At 40.3% G+C, this 17516-nt stretch overlaps 1 protein-coding gene across 1 annotated transcript in view; it reads right to left on the bottom strand.

Moving 5' to 3' along the window:
* The window catches only part of LOC150076555 (pre-piRNA 3'-exonuclease trimmer-like), a 202122-nt gene that overhangs the window by 21663 nt on the left and 162943 nt on the right, over nt 1-17516 (bottom strand). The window lies entirely within an intron of this gene.

The following is a 17516-nucleotide window of genomic DNA, read 5'->3' as shown; positions in this document are numbered from 1 at the left end:
CCTGTTTACAATGCTCAGAGAATTTCATGTCTGACCGTATCGTAACACCCAAGTCCCTTTCCTCCAGTACTGGGTTTAGTTGAACTCCACCAAGTGAATAAGTTTTTTTGGGATTACTGTTTCCCAGGTGTAATACCTTACACTTTGTTGGATTAAAGCACAGCTGCCATTTTGCTGACCATTCCTGAAGTCTATCTAGGTCTCTCTGAAGAAGCTCAGCTTGACAGTGATCATTAACTACTCTACCAATTTTAACATCATCTGCAAATTTAGACATCACGCCCTCTATCCCTTCATCAATGTCGTTTATGAAAATTAAAAATAACAGTGGTCCTAATACTGATCCTTGGAGAACCCCACTTCTTACATAAACCCAATCTGAGGAATAGCCATTTATCACAACCCTCTGCCTCCTGCCCTGAAGCCATCCTTCTATCCATCTAAGGATTTTCCCAGTGATTCCAACCTGTTCCGGCTTATAAAGCAACCACTCATGTGGGTCTGAGTCAAAAGCTTTGCTGAAATCTAAATAAACAATGTCAAAATTATTCCCTAAATCCAGCTCGTGAGTGACCCTTTCGAAATAGCGAACCAGATTTGTTAAACATGATTTTCCCTTTACAAAACCATGCTGAGTACCCTTGAGAATTTCAATTCGATCCAAATGATCCTGAATTCCACCCTTGATCATTGCCTCCATGATTTTCCCTACTACTGAAGTCAGACTGACAGATCGATAATTTCCAACTTCACTTTTAGAGCCACCCTTATGTATGGGAGATACATACATTTGCACTTTTCCAATCCAAGGGAATCTCCCCAGAGTCTAGTGATGCTTGCATAATTAGCCTCAATGGTTCAATGCGCTCGTTTGCCGCCTCTCTTAAGATTATAGGGTATATTCCATCAACTCCAGGAGCCTTACTGGTCTGTAGGCTCGAAAGTTTTTTCATTAAATAATCTTAGTAAAATAATAAGAGGAGTTTACCTCAGTATAGTGCGTAGAACACTTCCGTATGATACCCTCCAGAAATTAAAACGGAAAAAACAAAAAAATCGACAACTTACCGGTAACATTAGAGTAAAATATAAATAATTAAATAATCAATTTAACATAATTCAAATCAATATAAAACAATTAAAAATCAAATTAACGCGATTAAAAGAATCTAACGAAAATATTCAAAACGATTTTCCTTCCTGAAGCTGACAACGCTTTTCAACCGTATGTGAATTTTCATTCCTGTGATCATGACATACGGTTGAAAAGCGTTGTCAGCTTCAGGAAGGAAAATCGTTTTGAATATTTTCGTTAGATTCTTTTAATTGCGTTAATTTGATTTTTAATTGTTTTATATTGATTTGAATTATGTTATATTGATTATTTAATTATTTATATTTTACTCTAATGTACCGGTAAGTTGTCGATTTTTTCGTTTTTTCCGTTTTAATTTCTGGAGGGTATCATACGGAAGTGTTCTACGCACTATATTGAGGTAAACTCCTCTTATTATTTTACTAATATTATTATCAACGAAGAACATATTGAGTAGTACAGCTCTGATTCATACTATCTAATTAAATAATCTTGCGAAATTTCAATATCATTAATTACATATTTTTTAACTTCGCTCCCACAATTTCCCATTGCCACAAAAGGCTTTTCATTTGTAAATATCGATGCAAAATAACTGTTGAGTTCATCTGCAACGGCAGCTGGTGTATTTATTACTATCTCCTTTCCCTTACGTAAAGGTCCGATCTGGTTTGTCCTGCACTTCTTGGCATTTATATATGTGAAGAAATCTTTATCCCCCCCTCTTTGCTCTTTTTGCTAGTGATTTCTCATACACTGTCTTTGCCTGTCGAACCTTTTCTGTGGCTCTATTACACATCACCTTGTAGCTTTTATAGGCTTCAGTACTTTTTATTGCTCTGTAACCTTTCAATGCCACCTTTTTCTGCTCAAGTAATGTGGTAACTTCACTATTCATCCAACTTGGAACCCTTCTTGTGGAGTATTTTTTTAATGGTATATACACATTCAAGGCATCTGTGATTAATGTTTTAAAAGCGTACCACAGTTCAATTGTATTCATTCTCAGCGCGATATCTACCCAGTTAATAGAGGCCATGTAGTACCTTAAGGCATCGTAATTTCCTTTTCTGAAATTAAAACCCATTCCTTTGCCTTTTACTTCTGCTACCTCTCTCGTCATCATCCACCATAGAACTCCGTGATCACTTCCTGCTACTGGTTCCTCTAATGTCAGCCCTGTTATGTCATTTGATTCATGGATGATGAGGTCTACGATATTCTTTTCTCTGGTACTTTCCCTGACACGTTGATACAAATAACAGTCATCTAGTTGATTTAAAAATTTTGTTCCCCATGTTGAGTTTCCTTCCAATTTACTCCAATCAATTAGAGGCAAATTGAAATCACCCATAATAAGACATTGACGCTTACCTGCCCATTCAATTTGCATGTAGAGGCTTTTGTCATAATCTTCACAATCACCTGGTCTGTAGATTACTCCTACTCGCATTATACCTTTGTTTCCAACTATCTCACACCATACAGACACTATACTAGCATGTGAAATGTATGAATCCGGGAAAGCTATCGTCGCACTCAGGCTGCTTCTGATAAGAAGCATTACCCCACCACCCCTTCTATCTACCCTATCCTTCCTAAATACATTATACAAGACGTACTGAAACTCATCATTCCCAATTTCCGGGTGGCACCACGTCTCTGTAAGCCCTATTATGTCCACGTTACTTGTTTTAACCAGCAGTTCGAATTCACTCATTTTATTGACAACACTTCTAACATTACTGTATAAACAATTAAGATTTACTGTTTTTGTATATTTAACAACCCTAACACAACTCTTGAAGTTTTTTAGGCTCTCTTCCCTGATATTAGCTACCTGCTCACATGAAACGTCTTTGCCCCCAGAACATCTAGATAATACATCCAGTTGGGGTAACAGATAAGAACTCTTAAGGTATGTGCAAGAGTTACATTGACCAATATTATCAGATAAACGTGTATCAGTATTACCCACATCCCCCCCTAACTAGCAGTTTCCCTGAACCTTTAAGGTATCCTCAATAATACTGGCAAAAACTTTTGCACCACCTTTGTTTAAGTGTATCCCGTCTCTACAAAACAAATTCCTTCTACCTACAAGTGTGAGCCATGCTGATAGAAATTTACCCCCTAAAGCCTTGCAGATTCCTTCAAGTCTTGAGTTAATCCACAAGGCTCTTAACATATAATCCCTCCTATCGTGTCTGGGCAGAATTGCAGACACATAGACATTATGGCCTAGCTTGCGACATTTCCTCAGCATGGTCCTGTATTTTTCCAACAAATCGTCAGATCGTGTACGTTTAATATCATTAGTCCCCACATGAATAATAATATTTTCTTTACCCTCTTTAAAATCTGACAATCTGTTGGTGATAACATGAAGTAGCATATTTTTTTGATTGCGTTAATTGACCGTTAATCTTTTCCCTCCTAGCAATTTTGACTGCTTGCGAAAAAGCTGTGCAAGAGCATCATTCTTTGAATCTTAACAGAACTACCCCTTAAAAATTATGCCAACATTGCTTGATCAAGGATGGTTGATGCTTCAGAAGAACCCCCCCCCCCTGCACCTTAAATGCAGCACGGGCCAAATTTTTAACCTGTGAACTGTAACTGATCACAGATTACATCAGTCCTTGGATCGCAGTTACAAATTGGTGGAGGCAAGTAACGATCGGTTCCCTTTTACCATTAGTAAAGGCACATGATGCAAGAAAGCAAGCTTATACAGCATCAGCCAAAAAAAAAAAAAAAAGCCCCTTATTTCACCTATCCACTCACTGCAAATGTTTGTAAAGTTCTGCCTTGAACCTATTTAAGCTATCAATTTCTACAATGACAGATGGAAGTTTGTTCCAGCAATCAACCACCCGCTGGATAAAGGCAAACCAGGAAGAATTCCATCAGCATTGAGATAAAGGAAGAATTCCATCAGCATTGAGCAAGCTCAAACCGTTCAAGGCTTTATAAATCTCAATCAGATCACTTCGCAGGTGCCTAGTCTCCAGACACTGTAATTTGCAAAACTTAAGCCTTTCTTCATATGAGCAACCCTTTGTTCTGTTCACTAATCTTGTTGCCCTTCTCTTTACTCGTTCCAACAGCTCTATATCTTTTTTAAAATGAGGCCTCCACACCTCATTTTCTATCAGGGATAAGGAGGATAATCACTTCCTTATTCCTGATAGAAAAATTCCTGTATATCATTTGACAAGACACCATGAGCTACACTTGCAGACCATCTGCAATGCTCAGAAAACTTCATATCTGCCTGCACAATTAGCCCCAGGTCCTTTTCATTCTCTACTACTATCAGTGTGGTACCACAGAGTTGATACGTTACTCTGGGATTACTGGTAATCAATGGACACTGCTCTTCATGGACTAATGTTATTAGTGGATTCCCTCAGGGTTCAGTGTTGGGTCCATTGTTGTTTTCTGTATTTATAAATGATATTGATGATGGTATATCAGGCTTAATGTCCAAGTTTTCAGACGATACGAAGGTTGGCAGGGTTGTTAATGACACTAATGACAGTACACAGCTGCAACAGATCTAGAAAAGTTGAGCAGATGGGCTGAGAGGTGGCAAATGAAGTTTAACATTGACAAATGTAAAGTACTACATATGGGAAGCAGTAATCCCAGAGTAACGTATCAACTCTGTGGTACCGCACTAACAGTGGTAGAGAATGAAAAGGACCTGGAGCTAATTGTGCAGGCAGATATGAAGTTTTCTGAGCATTGCAGATGGTCTGCAAGAGTAGCTCATGGTGTCTTGTCAATGATATACAGGAATTTTTCTATCAGGGATAAGGAGGTGATTATCCTCTTGTATAAGGCAATGGTCAGGCCACACCTTGAGTACTGTATACAGGTCTGGAGGCCTCATTTTAAAAAAGATATAGAGCTGTTGGAACGAGTACAGAGAAGGAAAATAAGATTAGTGAACAGAACAGAGGGTAGCTCTTATGAAGAAAGGCTTAAGTTTTGCAAATTACAGTGTCTGGAGACTAGGCACCTGTGAGGTTGTTGTTATTTGGTTTTTAAGAGCATTATAATCTAAGCATATTGCTCCAGGGATACGTGGTGGTTACGGGCTCGAACCCCGGTCTAATCAAGAAGCGTGTGCGAGGTGATCTGATTGAGGTGTATAAAGCCTTGATTGGTTTGAGCATGCTCAATGCTGATAGGAGTCTTCCTCTTGCTCAGAATAATCACCTGAGAGGGCATAAATTCAAGTTGAGGAAAGACAGTTGTAGGAAAAATGTGCAGAAGTTTGCCTTTAGCCAGCGGGTGGTTGATTGCTGGAACAAACTTCCATCTGTCGTTGTAGAAATTGATAGCTTAAATAGATTCAAAGCAGAACTTGACAAACATTTGGAGCGAGGGAATGGGTGAAATAAAGGTTTTTTTTTATTTTTTTATTTTGTCTGATGCTACACAAGCTTCTTTTCTTGCATCATGTGCCCTTGCTAATGGGCACCTTTTTATGTTAAGCTTCAACAATTACTCTTCCACTTTCCTTTCAGTTATCAAAAAATAATTTAGTTTATTGTTAGATTTTGATGAATTTCTGGCATTCCCTTCTCCAAAGAACTCCTCATGTGCAAAGGTAGATGAAAAGTACCTATTCAGTTTTTTTTAGAAAACTTAGTGGAATAATCACAGTTAAATCATCACCATCCAATGGACCAATGTAATTCAACCTCTTCCTTCTGTTAAGATAAGTAAAAAAAACTTTACTTTTCTTTGTCAGAGACTTCTTGAAATATACCTAATCTCCCTTGTGACTTGATTACAGACTATTTATGTCAATCATCGGCTGTATAAAGATAAATTCTATCACGTCATAATTTATATGCATCACATACATTTTTCTTCTCTGCCACAAGTCTTATCAGTTCATCTGACATCCATTTAGATCTAAGACTGGAATGGTATTTCTTAGGTGGTATGAAAAGCCCAGTAGTTTCTGCAATTAATTCCGTGAATGCTTCACCTTCAGAATTTGCTGTTACTAAATCATCAGATGGTCCACTGTATAGAATTTATAATCTGTCTGAGAACACTAGTCACCCTTACAAAAGCAAAAGCTCTTCCCTTTACCCTTCACAGTAGTTATATCTTTAAGTAAATCCCACATCAGTACACTGTAATCTCTACTAACCCAGTGTGTCTTTTACTTTCAGATTCTTAATGCATGAAGAATCACTACTGATAATAGTCTTGCTAGTGTGTGAGTGACCAGCCCACAAGTTCTACCAATAATATCTGGGAAGATAAAATTCTCCGTTATAAGACATTCTGAGGTTATTGCTGTTTGTTTGTTTTGTTATTTGGTTTTTAGGAACATTAGCAACTAAGGCCATATTGCTCCGGGATATGCGGTGGTCATTCCCTGACCTTTCCGCATCCTCCGTATTTAGTGGTGACGCGCTCGAACCCCGGTCTAATCAAGAAGCATGTGCTATGCACTGCTGCTCCTTCCAACCTGGCTACGGAGGCGGCCAACACATTCTGAGGTATTGGCCCATTCCTTTAGAGAGGAAAATGCCAGAAGTTTATCAAACCATAACAGGGTGCTTAATGATTTTGTAATAACTGAGAGCAAAGTGGAGAAGAAATTGTTTAAGTTAAACATAAGAAAGGCACCTGGGGTAGAAGGGATCTATCCAGTTATATTAAAGGAGGCAGCAAAGAAAGTAAGCAGGCCCCTAGCCATGATTATGGGGGCATCCTTGGACTTAGGGAAGGTCCCCACGGACTGGAGATGTGCAAATGGGTTAACTGTTGATGATCCTGCTCGGGTAGCTAACAAACTAAATGAATATTTTGCATCGACATTCACACATGAGGAGTTATTCAGCGAGGGGAATGCCAGAGGTGTATTCAACTCTGGCAGTAAGCTAGAGAATCTTGTAAAAACTGAGAGTAAAGTGGAGGAGAAATTGTTGAAGATAAACACAAGAAAGGCACCTGGGGTGGATGGGATCTATCCAGTTATATTAAAGGAGGCAGCAAAGGAAATAAGCAAAGCCTTAGCCATAATTATGAGAGCTTCCTTGGACTCAGGGGGGGGGGTACCCACAGACTGGAGATGTGCAAATGTGACCCCAATTCACAAAGGAGGATCAAAGGCCAACACAAGTAATTATACACCTGTGAGTTTAACTTCTGTTCTAGGAAAATTAACGGAGGCACTGGTTAAAGAAGCACTGCAGGATCATCTAGACAAGACTTCAGTTATAGATCGGACACAGCATGGTTTTGTTAAGGGGAAGTCTTGCCTGACCAATTTGATTGGATACTATGATGCAGTCACAAAAGAACTGGATGCAGGGAATAACTTTGTATTATATACTTGGATCTTAGAAAGGCTTTTGATACTGTTGCACATGGAAGACTGCTGCACAAATTGGAGCAGTGTGGCATTGGAGGCAAATTGCTACTATGGATAAAGGGGTGGTTAAGGGGGAGAAGACAGAGAGTGGTAATCAATGGACACTGCTCATCGTGGACTAATGTTATTAGTGGAGTCCCTCAGGGTTCAGTGTGGGTCCATTATTGTTTTCTGTATTTATAAATGATATTGATGATGGTATATCAAGCTTAATGTCCAAGTTTGCAGAGGATACAAAGGTTGGCAGGGCTGAGAGGTGGCAAATGAAGTTTAACATTGACAAATGTAAAGTACTACATATGTGAAACAGCAACCCCAGAGCAACGTATCAACTCTGTGGTACTACACTGACAGTGGTAGAGAATGAAAAGGACCTGGGGGTAATTGTGCAGGCAGATATGAAGTTCTCTGAGCAGTGCAGACGGTCTGCAAGAGTAGCTCATGGTGTCTTGTCAATGATATACAGGAATTTTTCTAGCAGGGATAAGGCGGTGATTATTCCCTTGTATAAGGCAATGGTCAAGCCTCACAGGTCTGGAGGCCTCATTTCAAGAAGGATGTAGAGCTGCTGGAATGAGTACAGAGAAGGGCAACAAGATTAGTGAATGGAACAAAGGGGTACTCTTACGAAGAAAGGCTTAAGTTTTGCAAATTACAGTGTCTGGAGACTAGGCACCAGCGAGGTGATCTGATAGAGGTGTATAAAGCCTTGAATGGTTTGAGCATGCTCAATGCTGATAGGATTCTTCCTCTTGTTCAGAACAATCACCTGAGAGTACATAAATTCAAATTGAGGAAAGACAGATGTAGGATAGACGTGCGGAAATTTGCCTTTAGCCAGCGGGTAGTTGGTTGGTGGAACAGACTTCCATCCCTTGTCGTGGAAGTTGATAGCCTAAATAAATTTAAGGCTCAGCTGGACAGGTATTTCGAATGAAAGGATTTTTTTTTGGCTGATGCTGCATAAGCTTGCTTTCTTGCATCACATGCCTCTACTAATGCTAATGCTTCCCCAATTCACAAAAGGGGATCGAAATTTGCCTTTAGCCAGCAGGTAGTTGATTGCTGGAACAAACTTCCATCTGTCATTGTGGAAGTTGATAGCTTAAATAAATTCAAGGAAGAACTAGACAAATGTTTAGAGGGAATAGATGTGTGAAATTTTTTTTTTTTTTTGGCTGATGCTACATAAGCTTGCTTTCTTACATCACTTGCCTCTGCTGCTACTGCTACTACTCTATTTCTCTGTATAATTGTTTGTTATACTCATCAGGCTGGTTCTCGCATAGGATAAGGCATTTTGTAGCAGTCCTGAAATGTTATAACTGTTTTTAGGATACGGATACACATCAGCCAAATATCTGAAGCAAAAACCGGTATGTGGCCATTGTGCAAAAGCCACCTTTACAAAGAATGCCCCAATGAAACTTCACCACCAAAATTCGCCAACTGTACAACCATCAACAAACCTAGTGACCAATCTGTGAGAGATGGATCATGCCTTGTTTATGAGACAGCAGCTGAAATAATACGCAATAACACCAATTATGGAAAGTAGGACAGAATACTTAAGATCATCCGGACTTTGCATAGGCCAAATAAATGCACAAAAATCAATCTGAGCTGCTCCTCATGGAGGAATTAAATCTTGATCTTCTCCTTCTCCAAGAGCCCTACTGCATATGTCGCAGGGTCTCTGGTTATCCCCTAATGTACAGAAAAATTCAAACTATGTCTCGCAGCCATAATTGTTTGCAATCCAGATCTAGTCATCACAAGAACTGATTCCCTATGCTGCCCACATCTGGCTGGGACAACTGTTGAGGGCAACTTTGGCCGCATCACATTTCTCATGGCGTATTTCCAATTTGGCACCGATATACAGCCACACACTGCTCTTCTTGAGCAAGCCCTTAACCTCCTTGGAAATGCAGATGTTATCATAGCTGCTGACTCAAATGCTAGATCAACCGAACGGCATAATGCCACCACCAATGTCAGAGAAGACCTACTTGAAGAATTCATCGCCTCTCGTTAATAGCCAACTACGTACAGCTCTGGGAATGGAGAGACTAATCTGGATATCATGCTATTAATCCCCTCTCTTGTCAACAGACTAAGGCACTGGCAAGTACATGACACTGCCATCACCAGTGATCATCGACAAATAACATACAACATTGAAAACAGTTGGTTTGGGTTTTTTTTTTTTTAGGAGCATTAGCAACTAAGGCCATATTGCTCCGGAATATGCAGTGGTCATTCACTGACCTTTCTGCATCCTCCGTATTTGGTGGTGACGGGCTCGAACCCCGGTCTAATCAAGAAGCGTGTGGTATGCACTGCTGCTCCTTCCCACCTGGCTACGGAGGCGCCAAATTGAAAACAGTACCTCTACTCGTTTGATGTATGTTCACGATACCATCAGATTCTCCACTAGACTTTGAGAACTTTTTATGAGATGCTCTTCACAACCATTCAGCTGAGCACTTTCGAACCATGAATAGCCATCAGAAAATTAATTTTCTGAAAGACTTACTCCATAGAGCAATCACGTGCCTCAATGAAAAAATGTACCCACCAACCAAAATTAGTTCCCTGGTGGTCAGAAGAATTAACAGATCTTCGCTCCTCTCTCCAGCATGCAAGGAAAGAGTTACAAAAAAACGAAGAACACACCCACCTCAAACAAGGAAAGATACAACACAATCCGAAGAGAATACATGAACAAAATTTATCATGCCAAACAAAGTACCTGACGTGCCCTGGTGGAGACGGAAGGCAATAAAAACACTTCGGGGTTTTTATTGCCACAAGCTCACAAGCCCATAAGGAACAAAGTAGGGTGCACAGATATCATAAATTCTATCCGTTCTGAGGGCTTCTGGGAGATGCTTTCCTGGGAAGAGACAATGAATAATATTATAGATGGAATAATCTACCAAGACAATCCTGATTGTAACACCAAAGTACACAGAAACGTCATCACTGAGAATCAGGGCTACTTGCCCTCGGCCAAGGAAGAACCCTTCTTGGAAAAGGAGGTTGCATTAGCCATAAATAAAATCAAAAATGGAAAAGCTCCTGGACTGGACCTCATCGAGGGGAGTCCGTCAAACACCTTTGGTCTGTTGCACCCGATGTTCTAGTACAACTATTCAACACGGGTCTTAATGAAGGCTCCTTTCTTTTCATTGGAAACATTTCACTTCAGGCTTTTATCCAAAGATCCGAATCATTCCACTGGTACAGCCAAAGCACACCGTCCAATTGCTCTATTACCAATATTAGGAAAAGTATTTGAGAGGTTACTTCTCACCCATTTCAGTCTGTCTGTGAAACCAAAGGACTCACCTCCACACTTCAAGCAGGGGGTGCTCGACTATTGATGCACTACTGAAACATGGCGCCTCCATAGCCAGGTGGGCAGGAGCAGCAGTGCATAGCACACGCTTCTTGATTAGACCGGGGTTCGAGCTCGTGACCACCAAATAAAAGAGGATGCGGAAAGGTCAGAGAATGACCACCGCATATCCCCGGAGCAATATGGCCTTAGTTGCTAATGCTCCTAAATAACAAAACAAACAAGCACTACTGAAAACCACTCAGCTAGCAGATAATTCTGATGCCCATTATGTATTGGCACTTTCTATAGATTTTAAGGGAACTTTTGACACCATCTGGTGGCCAGGGATCCTGCGGTGAGCCAGAATACCTGGACGCTCTTTCAAGATCTTCAAATATCTTAAAGATTACTTCTCTAACAGAAAAGTTACCATGAAAACAAAATTCCATAGTATCACTCACCAGAGGCTGGCTGCAGGGCTCTGTTCTGGGGCCAGCTGTTTGTAATACGATTCTGGATGAATGGCTACAGCAGGACTTCCTCCATAACACACAGCTCTCATATGCAGATGACTTGGTTATCATTGTTGAGGGCTCTACTCGTACAGCTACTGAGACCAGAGCCAACACAGTCTTGAATGCCCTGTCAGTTTAGGCTGAAGAGAATAAGCTGAAAATCTCTACAAATAAAAGTAGAACCCTACTTCTCAAAGGACGCCTTGACATCAACAGACCACCAACGATTGCACTGAACATACACAACAACAACATTTCTCTTGGCTGTATCAAGTCTCATTATAGACAGGTACACAACATAGCACAAGCAGCACATTTCATAGGGTAATGATTCATAGGAGAACCATCTCCTTTACTTCTACCCTGAGCCACAGCACTCTCCCATTACTTTAAGTCTGCTGCTTTTCAGCTCATCTGAGGCATGATTTCCATTTAAATTCAATTTAATTTGAGAATACTACACTAAACTGAAAGATACCTAAATGCAATAATGTGTATCATATTATACCATTATGTTCATAGAGTTTTAAATTAGCATTAGCATTAGTAGAGGCATTTGACGCAAGAAAGCAAGCTTATGCAGCATCAGCCAAAAAAAAAAAAAAAAACCCCACTTCCACTTCACCCCTCTGTTCGTTCAAAATACCTGTCCAGCTGAGCCTTAAACTTATTTAGGCTATCAACCTCCACGACAAGGGATGGAAGTCTGTTCCACCAACCAACCACCCGCTGGCTAAAGGCAAATTTCCGCACGTCTATCCTACATCTGTCTTTCCTCAATTTGAATTTATGCCCTCTCAGGTGATTATTCTGAGCTAGAGGAAGAATCCCATCAGCATTGAGCATGCTCAAACCATTCAAGGCTTTATACACCTCTATCAGATCACCTCGCTGGTGCCTAGTCTCCAGACACTGTAATTTGCAAAACTTAAGCCTTTCTTCGTAAAAGCAGCCCTTTGTTCCATTCACTAATCTTGTTGCCATTCTCTGTACTCGTTCCAGCTGCTCTACATCCTTCTTGAAATGAGGCCTCCAACCTGTATACAGTACTCTAAGTGTGGCCTGACCATTGCTTTATACAAGGGAATAATCACCTCCTTATCCCTGCTGGAAAAATTTCCTGCATATCATTGACAATACTCCATGAGCTACTCTTGCAGCCCATCTGCACTGTTCAGAGAACTTCATATCTGCCTGCACAACCACCCCCAAGTCCCTTTCATTCTCTACCACTGTCAGTGTAGTACCACAGAGTTGATACGTTGCTCTGGGGTTGCTGTTTCCCATGTGTAGTACTTTACATTTGTCAATGTTAAACTTCATTTGCCACCTCTCAGCCCATCTGCTCAACCTTTCCAGATCCTGTTGCAGCAGCATAGTGTCAGTAGTGTCCTTGACAACCCTGCCAACCTCTGTATCGTCTGCAAACTTGGACATTAAGCTTGATATACCATCATCAGTATCATTTATAAATACAGAACACAATAATGGACCCAACATTGAGCCCTGAGGGACTCCACTAATAACATTAGCCCACGATGAGCAGTGTCCATTAATTACCACTCTCTGTCTTCTCCCCCTCAACCACCCCTTTATCCATAGCAGCAATTTGCCTCCAATGTCACACTGCTCCAATTCGTGTAGCAGTCTTCCATGTGCAACAGTATCAAAAGCCTTTCTAAGATCCAAGTATATAATATCAAAGCTATTCCCTGCATCCAGTTCTTTTGTGACTGCATCATAGTATCCAATCAAATTGGTCAGGCAAGACTTCCCCTTAACAAAACCATGCTGTGTCCGAGCTATAACTGAAGTCTTGTCTAAATGATCCTGCAGTGCTTCTTTAACCAGTGCCTCCATTAATTTTCCTGGAACAGAAGTTAAGCTCACAGGTCTATAATTACTTGTGTCAGCCTTTGATCCTCCTTAGTGAATTGGGGTCACATTTGCACATTTCCAGTCTATGGGTACCTCCCCTGAGTCCAAGGAAGCTCTCATAATTATGGCTAAGGGTTTGCTTACTTCCTTTGCTGCCTCCTTTAATATAACTGGATAGATCCCATCCACACCGGGTTCCTTTCTTGTGTTTATCTTCAACAATTTCTCCTCCACTTTACTCCCAGTTATTTCAAGATTCTGTAGCTTACTGCTAGAGTTGAATACACTTCTGGCATTCCCCTCGCTGAATAACTCCTCATGTGTGAATGTCGATGCAAAATATTCATTTAGTTTGTTAGCTACCTGAGCAGGATCATCAACAGTTGACCCATCAATATCAAGTGGACCAATCTGATTCATCCCCTTCCTTCTAGAGTTTACATAAGTAAAGAACTCTTTGCTGTTTTTCTTTGCATCCCTTGCCAAGGATTTCTCGTAATCTGCCTTCGCCTGCCTAACCTCCTTTGTAACTTGGTTGCATATCAACTTGTATCTATCATAGGCTTCTGTGTCATGTGTAAATTTGTAAGTATCCCATGCATTTTTCTTCTCTGCATTTTTCCTCATTAATTCATCTGACATCCATTTTAGCCTAAACCTTGAACAATATTTCTTAGTTGGTATGTAAAGCCTAGTAGCTTCCAAGATAAGTTCTTTGAATGCGTCCCATTTTGAATTTGCTGTTGGTAACATCATCAGCTGGTCCCACTGTATAGAATTTAAATACTGTCTCAGTCCATCGTAGTCGCCTTTACGGAAGCAATAACCCTTCCCATTACCCCTAATGGTAGTTACCTCTTTGAGTAAATCCCACTTCAGCACACTGTGATCACTGCCACCTATTGGTTCATTTATCTGCAGATTCTTAATGCATGAAGAATCACTGCTGATAATCAAATCAAGAGTATTACTCCCTCTAGTTGCCTCCCGAACATGCTGATGTAGAAAACAATCATCCAATAAATCCAAGAAAGCCCTGCTAGTGTGTGAGTGACCAGCCCCCAAATTCCGGTCAATATCTGGGAAATTAAAATCTCCCATTATAAGACTCTCTGATTTACTGGCCCACTCTATTTCCCTGTACAGTTTCTTATTATACTTATCAGAGTCATTAGGCCTATAGCACACACCTACTCTCAATTTTGATCTCCCAATGCTATGTCACACCAAACTGACTCAACACTGCACTGTCCAGCGATGTCGACTGGCTTCACTTCCTTGGTTTTTATGTGTTTCTTAACTAATAGCATAACCCCTCCCCCCTTCCTATCCTGTCTATCCTTTCTGTAGACGTTGTACTCCCCAAATTCCAGTTCTGCATCCCTTATATCTGTTTGACACCACGTCTCTGATATCCCAGCAATATCTGCCTTTGATGTTTTGAGCAATATCTCAAATTCATCAAATTTATTTACTAAACTCCTAGCATTGGTGTACACGCAAGTATACCTGCACCTGTTTCTATTCTTAGCTACCCTAACACAACCCATGTGTTTACTTGTACCGCAATAGCTCCCAGCAGTCTCTGAAATATCATGTATCTTGTTTTTCAGGCTTCTGCTCATTCTGATAGAAGCAGTGCAAGAATCTCTTTCACCTCTGCCAGTGGCTACTGTCAATCTATTGGTCTTTGTCTCCCCTCAAGCTAGCAGTTTTCCGACCCACCTAACACTGCCTCGATAGCATCAGCAAATATTCTTGCACCCTTTCTATTTAAGTGTATCCCATCCCTGTAGAAGCAATCTCTCCTGTTAACAAGTACAGTCCAGGCTGAAAAAAATTCTACCCCTTGAGCCTTGCACAATCTTTCCAGGGCCAAATTGATCGACAAGGCTCTCATCATATACTCCCTCCTATCGTGTCTGGGCAGAATTGCAGACACTTTCAAATTCAACCCTAATTCTCGGCTTTTGTTCAACAGTGACCTGTACTTGTTAAGTAATTCTGCCGGTCTCCTACTCTTAATATCATTAGTGCCAACGTGTACAACTATATCACCTTTTGTGCCCTTAAAAGATGAAATTCGCTCTACAACGTCATCAACCTTTGCCCCTGGCAGACATACCCTGGTCCTGTTCCACCTATCCTTGGCTGTATCAAGTCTCATTATAGACAGGTACACAACATAGCACAAGCAGCACATTTCATAGGGTAATGATTCATAGGAGAACCATCTCCTTTTGTTCTACCCTGAGCCACAGCACTCTCCCATTGCTTTAAGTCTGCTGCTTTTCAGCTCATCTGAGGCATGTTTCCATTTAAATTCAATTTAATTTGAGAATACTACACTAAACTGAAAGATACCTAAATGCAATAATGTGTATTACATTATACCATTATGTTCATAGAGTTTTAAATTAGTTATAACCTTCTGAAATAAAATTTCTTAGCTAAAACAAAAAAATATATGCCAACTTACATGATCAGAACATTTGAACTATACATTTATCACAATTAAAACCTTCCAATTCGATTAACATGTGCTATACTACTAGTTATGATATCTGACTCCCGTGGGGTTCAACTTCTGCTCCGGGCCGGTGCACCCACCATCTATTTGCTGAGCGGCCGGCGGGGAGCTTTTGCGTGCTTCTCGTGCAGGCTTTCTTTACCTTAGCCCATGGGTTTGTTAAAGGGAGGTCTTGTTTGACCAATTTGATTGAATAATATGTGGTCACAAAGGAACTGAATGCCAAAAATAATTTTTATACCATATACTTGGATTTCAGGAAAGCTTTTGATACTGTTGCACCATGGAAGACTGCTGTACAAATTGGAGAGGCATGGCATTAAAGGTAAGTTGCTACAATGGATAAAGGGATGGTTGAGTGGGAGATGACAGAGAGTGGTAATCAATGGACACTGCTCTTCATGGACAAATGTTATTAGTGGAGTTCCCCAGGGTTCGATGCTGGGTCCATTGTTGTTTTGCATATTTATCAATAATATTCATGAAGGTATATCAGGTTTAATATCCAAGTTTGCAGATGATGCAAAGGTTGGCAAGGTTGTTAATGACAGTAAAGACAGTATGCTACTCCAAGAGGATCTAGATAAGTTGGGCAAATGGGCTGAAAAGTGGCAACCTGAAGTTTAACATTGACAAATGTAAAGTACTCAGGGAAGTGGAAAATGAAAAAAACCTGGAGGTAATTGTGCAGTCAAATGTAAAGTTCACTGAGCAGTGCAAAGGGGCTGTATATCACTGTATATCCTATATATCACTGACAAGACTCCATGACCAGGCCTGGCAGTGCAAAGGGGCTGCCAGGGCAGGTCATGAAGTCTTGTCAGTGATATATAGGAATTTTGCTAGCAGGAACAGGGAGGTGATTATCCCGTTATACAAGGCAATGGTCAGGCCACACCTAGAGTACTGTGTACAGGTCTGGAGGCCTCATTTTAGGAAGGATGTAGAGTTGCCAGAACTAGTACAAAGAAGGGCAACAAGATTGGTGAGGGGGGAAAAAGGGGGTGCTCTTACCAAGAAAGGCTAAAGTGCTACAAATTGCAGCACCTGGAGAGTAAGCACCTGCGAGGTGTATAAGGCCTTGAATGGGTTGAGCAAGCTGAATGCTGATGGGATTCTTCCTCTTGCTCAGATTAAGAACCTGAGCGGGTACATATTCAAATTGAGGAAAGACAGCTGTAGAATAGATGTGCGGAAATTTGCCTTTAGCCAGCAAATAGTTGATTGGTGGAAAGACTTCCATCTTTTGTTGTGGAAGTTGATAGCCTAAATAAATTTAAGGCTGAGCTGGACAGGCATTTGGAATGAATGGAGGAGTGAAATGGGAGGGGTTTTTGTTTTGGCTGATGTTGCATAAGCTTGCTTTCTTGTATCGTATGCCTCTACTAATGCTAATGCAATATTCATGCCAAATCACCAATAACAATGAATATTAAGTCATAACTTACAAAATCTCTAGCTAAATTTAAAAATAAGTTAACGAACATGATTAGACTATTAAACTATTTATTCAACACAATTTAATATGTTAAGTCAAAAAAAAATTTATTGTTGTCATATAAAACATTCATGACAACAGCATTGAAAAATTTATAAAAATTTGGTATAATGTGCCATACATTCCAGCATATAAGTGAACTTGTTTGTTTTTTTTGAAAATTGTTGCTTAATCATATATTTGCTATACGAGTTTTATCCACTTTTTTTTACAGTCATCTTTCACATCTCACACAATCGTGTAT

The sequence above is a fragment of the Mastigoproctus giganteus genome, chromosome 13 (genome assembly GCF_048544385.1).
Source record: "Mastigoproctus giganteus isolate SK-2022 chromosome 13, ASM4854438v1, whole genome shotgun sequence".
Taxonomy (NCBI): domain Eukaryota; kingdom Metazoa; phylum Arthropoda; class Arachnida; order Uropygi; family Thelyphonidae; genus Mastigoproctus; species Mastigoproctus giganteus.
This window is presented reverse-complemented; position numbering and strand designations above follow the sequence as displayed.